Below are 7,030 nucleotides of genomic sequence, written 5' to 3'. Positions count from 1 at the left end.
TTCTCCAATATTTACGGAACATCTACTATGTGTCAGGTACTGTTCTAAACCCTAAAGACAGAATAGTTAACAAGAGACAAAATAAATTTGATGTCCTCTTGGAGTTTTAATTTTAGTTGTTGAGTGAGAAATGAAGCAAATAAATACACATACATATCAGGGGTTGATGTGGGGTAGGAAGGAAACTAAGCTGAGTGAGTGGACATGGGGTGTGGGGTTTAGGGGAGCAGGTTGGTATTTTCTATGGGACTGTGTCAGGGAAGTCTCCCTCATTTGAGGAAAGACCTGGAGGAAATTAAGGAACAAACAGTTGTGCTGTTTGGAGAAGAGCATCCCACACAAAGCAAACAGTAAGCCCAAGGTGGGAGCACATCTGGTGTGTTTAAAGAATGATACAGCGACCAATAATGCTGGGCAAAAAATGAGCAAGACGGCAAGTGGTAGGAGGTAGGTAAGGAAGGTAGTGGGGTCAGATCACATAAAGTCTTGAAGGCATTGTAAAGATTTGCCTTTAACTTTGTGCCAGATGAGAAGAGCTTGGATGGTTTTGAAGAGGCTTGAATTGATTTAGATTAGAAAAGGATCGGGGCGCCTGGGTGGCTCAGTGGATTAAGCCTCTGCCTTCAGCTCAGGTCATGGTCTCGGGGTCCTGGCATCGAGCCCCGCATTGGGCTCTCTGCTCATCAGGGAGCCTGATTCTCCCTTTCCCACTGCCTGCCTCTCTGCCTACATGGATCTCTCTCTTGCTCTGTCAAATAAATAAATAAAATCTTAAAGAGAAAAGAAAAGAATCACTCAGGCTGCTGTGTGCAGAACGGACTTGCGGGGTTGTGGGGTGGGGATGCTTCTTGCATTAATGTAGACTGAGATTTCTATACTGCTGACATTTGGGGCCACATTAATTTTTGTTATGGGGAGCTGTCCTGTGCACCGACCACTAGATTGCAGGAGCGCCCTTTCCCACTCTTAAGTTGTGACCACGAAAAGTGTGTCCAGACCCTGTCAAAATCCCCTGTGGAGGAGCAGGTACACAAAACTCTCCTGGTTGAGGACCACTGATCTGGGCGAGAAGGGGTATTGTCCCAGACCAGAGCAGTATATGCAGGGGTGGGGAGAAGGGGGGAGATTCTGGGTGTATATTGAAGACAAAACACGCAGGATTTGTAAATATATTAAGGGTGGAGGGTGCAGAAAAGACAAGAGTTGGGATGATTTTACAATTTTGGGGGCCCGAGGCCCTGGAACAGTGACATTACCACTTGGTAAGATGGGAAAGACGACGGGAGAAGCAAGTTTGATGGGCAACAGGTGTTTGGTTCTGGAGATGGTGGTTGAATCCACATGGGGATGCCCAACCAGCAGCTGAACACACGAGTCTGGCATTCATGGGTGAGGTCCAGGCTGGAGGCACAAATATGAGCACCGTTAGGACATAGGGTTCAAGCCCTGAGAAGAAGTGGGCTTACCTATGCAGTGAGTATGGACAGAGGTGTGTTTGGCAACTTGATAAGGCAGCTTCATGATATCTGTCCCTTGGTATTTGTCCTGTGAGTATGGATGGGAGTGTGTATGGGACTTAGGACTTGCTTTTAACCAGTAGAATTTGGCAAGGTAAGAAGATGTCACTATTATGATCTCATTATATTAAATCAGACTGTTTTACTGATTGGAGTGAGAGGCTGTCCTGGACTTGAAGAAGCAAAGAGCCAAATTCAGAATCACCTGTGGAGAGAGTTATATGGCAGGAAACCGCAAGCAGCCTCTGGGGGCTGAGGATGGTTTCCAGTTAATAGCCTGGAGAATCTCTCTGGACCACCCCAGCATGGGCTGCCCCCCAAATCACACAGCTACAAGGAAATGAGTTCTTCCAACAACCCGAGTGAGTTTGGAAGCAGAGCCTTCCCTAGTGGAACCTGCAGGTGAGAACACAGCTTGGTGGGCGCCTTCTCTCCTCCTTTGATTGAGACCCAGAGCCGAGGACCCTGGTTAAGCTGTTTATGGCCTCCTGACAGCTAGAGATGGTAGGATAGTAAACTGAGCTGTTTAAAGTTACTAAACTTGTTATTATTTGTTATGAAGTAACTATTAAAAGCAAAACAAGAGGCCCAAAATGGAGTTGCTTATGCTAAGCCCCATGTCCCCCAAACCAGACTTAATTATGATTTCAGCTGTCCCAGAAATGGAATCTGAGCCCAGGCAAGCAGACACCACCTGATCCCCACTCCCTCAGACCCCTGCCATCCCCAGAAGCCAAGTCACCTGGCCATAACCAACCTGCCTTGTTTGCCTGACATGACTTCCTTGCTCCTCCTCTCTTCTGCCTATAAAAGTCTTTCGTTTTGTACTGCTCCTCCAAGCTCCTTTCAGTCTGAAAGCAGGATGCTGCCCATTTCGTGAATCATTGAATAAAGCCAATAGGTTCTTTAAAATGTACTCAGCTGAATTTTTTTTAACACAACAGAAAACTCAAGCAGAAGGTCCGAGTCCCAGAGCACAGGACTGATGTCTAAAGGTCAGGAAGCTCAAAAAAACCCAGCCAGGAAAGGAGCCATCATCACTGACCAGTGTGGAAGAGGAAGGGAGAGCCAACATCACGATGAAAAAGATAGAATATTTCCAGAGAAGTGGAGGGAGTTCTATGTCTATAGGACTGACAGGTTGATTCATTTAGATCTGAAAGTTAATCATTGGATCTGTCAACTTGGTGGTGATTAGCGATCTTGTAAAATATCTGTGTAGGTGTAGTCGTGGGACCAATGACTGTTAACAGTGTCTGAAGTGCAAAAAAATTTTCAGGGTTTGGATTCAAATGGGAGCAATGGATATAAAGAGCAGTGAGCAAGTCTGACTTCTGTTTTGGAGGTCAAATCAGTTGGTTTTGCTGATGGATTAGATACGAGAAAAGGGAAAGGGGGAATTTATCCCAGGGGCTGAGGCTTTAGCCAGTAGGAGGTGGGGATGCTGTTTACTAAGATGGGGAGACTGGGACAGGAGCAGGTGAGGAGGGAGCAGGATAGAAATCCTGGTGAAAATAAGATTCCTGTTACATATTCATGGAGAAATATGCTGCAGGCAGCTGGCCATGTGATTCTCAGCTCCAAGGGCGGATTAGGATTAAAGACATTAACTTCAGAGCCTTCAGCTTCTACAAAGAACTTAAATCAATGATGCTGAATGGAATCAGCCAAATCAGTGGTTTTAAAACTGGGGCTGAGAGGCAAGGAGTTTTGCTCCCAGGGCCGATTGAACAATATCTGGCGACATTTTTGGTGGTCACCACTTGGGGGGGGGGGTGCTGCTGGCATCTACTGGCTAGAGACCAGAGATGCTGCTAACTGTCCTGCAGGGCACAGGACAGTCCCACAGCAGAGAATCACCCACCAGGTATCAATAGGGCTAGGTTGCGAAAGACTGATCGAGAGAGAGAGAGAGAGCGAACGCATAGCTACAGAAGACCCAGAATCAAGCTCTTCAAAGGGGCAGAGATGAAATAGAGAAGCAAATTGAGAATACAGGTCCAGGATGGTAGGAAGAGAAACCATGTGATTAAGAGGGCACTAAGGAAGCGGGAACCTAGAGACACCGAGTACATCCACGTTTGCTAGTGATAGGCGTGTATGGTGCATGGACCGCCTATGAGAATTCACACACCTTGCACATTTTTAAGTGGACATCTGAAACTTTTTAATCATAAACTTTTCATCACAATATATGTATATTTTATTAACTAGGTGTTGAAAATATTAAATATTTAAAAAATGAGATAGAGGGCACCTGGGTGGCTCAGTCACTAAGCAGCTGCCTTTGGCTCAGGTCATGATCCCAGGGGCCTGGGATGAAGGCCCACATTCCTGATCAGCAGGAAGCCTGCTTCTCCCTCCCCCGCTCTCCCTACTTGTGTTCTCTGTGTGTGTGTGTGTGTGTCTACCAAATAAATAAATAAATATTTAAAAAGAAAATGAGAAAGAAAAGGATCGACTTTATTGGAATAACATTTGCCTGCTACAAGTTGAATTTTTTTAAAGCAGAAGAGTCTCATTTTCTGTTATTTTATTTTCCAAACCATACTAGAATGGAATGAAACCATTAAAATCCTTACTTGTGCTTTTCCCTATTATGTCCCTAAAAATATGTAGTTTAATTTAAATATGAAGGAATGGGTGTCACTAACCAAAACTGATTGTTATTCTGAGCACTTCCAACATCTGCCCTAATCCCCTTTCCGATGTTAACCTTTACCCTTAATAAGGAGAGTAAGCTCTAAAGGTGGAGCCCCAGGACTGCCCACAGAAGGGCATTATTTGAAACAATACTGGTATTTCAACTTTGGTATCAGCCCAAGTCCTACACTCTAATAAGATCTGAGAGGAGTGTCTTGATCTTCCAGGAAGGAGAGGAGTATCCTGATATCAGACCCAAGAATGGGCATATCACCTATCCTACAGAGCACACATGGAGTTTGGATCTGGAAATGGACTCCCTTAAAATGATCTGCACATAAGGATTCTTTATAGAGATTTTTCAACTACCCTTGGGGACATGGTACCCTACACCCACAGGTGTAGACAAATATTTTACAAGCTATGCTGGGAATGAGGTGGGGAGAGAAATATGGAGGTTGTTATAGGAAGGTAGAAGGTTAAAGGAAGTCTTTGTTTTGGGTTTTTTCCTTTTGTTTTTAAGAAAAAGGTCATTTGTTTTCTGACTGGAAGGATCCATTGGAACAAGAACTTGATATTGACCCTGGGAGTGGAGTCCTGGAGACGGCTGGAAGGAACAAATCCCAGGCACAAGGAAGAACAAACCCTAGCTGAGGATGTCTGCTCTTCTCAATAAACCTGCTCTGTCTTCAACTCTTTCTGTGTTTCTTGTACATTTCTCCAATTACCATGTAAATTCCATTATGCCAGGGACTTTTCTGTGTCGTTCACCACAGATTTACAAACACTCAGGGCAGTGTGTAGCACACAGTAGGTACTGACTAAATATTTGTTGAGTAAATGTCTAAAAACAAATTAAAAATGGATACAAATGTAGGTATAGATTTGATTGGGTGGTGGTAAGATAAGGGAATTCCGGCACAAAGGGCTTTTATTTTCTTGAAGTGTGACACTAGTGATGAAGTTTTGGAACACAGGTGAGGTTTGGTGGGGTGAGGCCCAGAGCCGATGTCCAAGAAAGGATTCTTGAGACGTCTTAGGTGCAAATGGTGGTTTTATTAAAACACAGGGACAGGACCCAAGGGCAGAAAGAGCTGCTCAGACAGAGGCATGGTTGACTGGGAGCTGAAGAAGGTGAGGACAAAGGGGGTGTCCAGAAGGACTGTCATATGCTAAAGAAGAATTTCAGGATAAGGGAGACCTGGTTATTGTCAAGTCAAGGCTGTTTTTGCCTCTAATGAGGGAAAGCATGAAGACAGTCGGGAGTTTCCTGGAGATATGTTACATTCCTCCTATCACACATCCTTGTCAGTGGGCTTTGGGCTTAGAAGAAATTCAGTTTTATTACACTTCCCTCCCCCTTAGCCTCCCTCAATTTTATGGAGGGGAGGGTGATGTTAGGGCTTCCGGAAACTGAGGTATGGGTGTCTGGAAGTCAGGCTATTGATGAGAAAGCTTCTTCCTTCCTTGTAAGTCACCAGGACATTCGTAGATGGAGGGATACTCCTGTCCTGCAGGACTGGGATCTCTATCAGTTAAGCATCGTTTTTCCTTTAGGGCAGCCAGGAGTGCATGAGGAATGTTACACATATGGCATGGGGAGAGGGTGTAGGGTGCCAGTTTCTGCTTTGTCCTAAGCTTGCCTTCTGCTCCCTCATCCCTAGTACAGGAGCTGGGAGTGAGGTGACATAGTTCAGAAGAGGTGGGGGTAGGGATTGTTGAGGCAAATCTTGAAGGAAGGAAAGCAAACTCACCGGAGAGACAAGGGAGTTTGAAGCCAGGGTTGAGTATCCACTGGAGAATTGTGGTCAAGTGTTTTAAAGTACAGCAGGTTGGCTCAGCTATATGATTCCTTCCTGGTTTCTGGTGCATGCCGCTGGCATTGGTAGAATCATTTCTAAAGAAACAAAGAAAAAGAGGATAAGCCATTCTTTCACAAACGATGATGAATCAAGTTTTGAACATGCTGGGTTTTGAGGCACAGGTGGGGCATCAGTGAAATAGCATGAGTAGGTAGTCAGTTACACGGGCCTGGTGGGTAGGAAAGAAACAGATGGTCGTGTATCAGTGGGAGAGATGTTGGCTAGGGAATGGGAGCTGAAACCAAGGGCACAGTTGATATCACTACAAGAGAGGGTAGCTTGGAAGAGAAAGGTTAACTGAACCCCCGGGGAAACCCTGATGGGAATGTCACATGCATTTCTCAGGCATGCCAATGTTGACACAGATTACTGTAACTCCTGGGGGCCAGAAGCCATGTCTTTGAGATTCATTCATTCTCTGCCTCTGGCATAGCGTGGGCCACATTGAAGGTAATTCTAAAATTCATTCCGATTTGATTTCATTGCACTTTTCATTTACCAGAATCTTGTCATGGTTTGCTAGTGTATCATTTTCTCGAAAAGATTAAATAAGGACCATTTTACAAATATGAGATGAATGCCTGAAGGGATTTTGTTTAATTCATTCATTAGCTCGGGAACCACTAAGATGTTACCAACATTCAAGCAAGAATCTCAAGGCAGACACATATACAATCAGTAATACTTAAACGAATTTGCTTTGATAGATGCAAATAGATATGCAAATAGAATGCAAATGGATGCAAAACTGCCTTCTACCAAAGGAAAGGGGGTCAACTGTACTTCCAGTGGACAAAATTCATTTACATATAGCTAGACAAGATCATCTGCATCCACATCAATTATGTACAATCTATAGAGTTGCAAAATAGCTCAAAGACAAGAAAGGCACAGAATATCCCATAGAGGGACGCCTGGGTGGCTCAGTGGGTTAAGCCGCTGCCTTCGGCTCAGGTCTGATCTCAGGGTCCTGGGATCGAGCCCCGCATCGGGCTCTCTGCTCAGCAG

At 44.8% G+C, this 7,030-nt stretch overlaps 1 long non-coding RNA gene across 2 annotated transcripts; it reads right to left on the bottom strand.

Annotated features, from left to right (window-relative positions):
* Positions 1 to 5,404: 5,404 nt before the first annotated feature.
* On the bottom strand, positions 5,405 to 6,010 carry LOC131816546 (uncharacterized). 2 transcript variants are annotated; one of them, XR_009348105.1, is made up of 2 exons: positions 5,915 to 6,010; positions 5,405 to 5,832 (listed from the first exon to the last, which is right to left on the bottom strand). It is a non-coding gene; the product is annotated as an uncharacterized LOC131816546 (long non-coding RNA). The 2 variants fall into 2 exon arrangements; XR_009348106.1 differs by having other exon boundaries at positions 5,405 to 5,820.
* Positions 6,011 to 7,030: the final 1,020 nt, after the last annotated feature.

Source organism: Mustela lutreola, chromosome 15 (assembly GCF_030435805.1).
Source record: "Mustela lutreola isolate mMusLut2 chromosome 15, mMusLut2.pri, whole genome shotgun sequence".
NCBI classification, from domain to species: domain Eukaryota; kingdom Metazoa; phylum Chordata; class Mammalia; order Carnivora; family Mustelidae; genus Mustela; species Mustela lutreola.
This window is presented reverse-complemented; position numbering and strand designations above follow the sequence as displayed.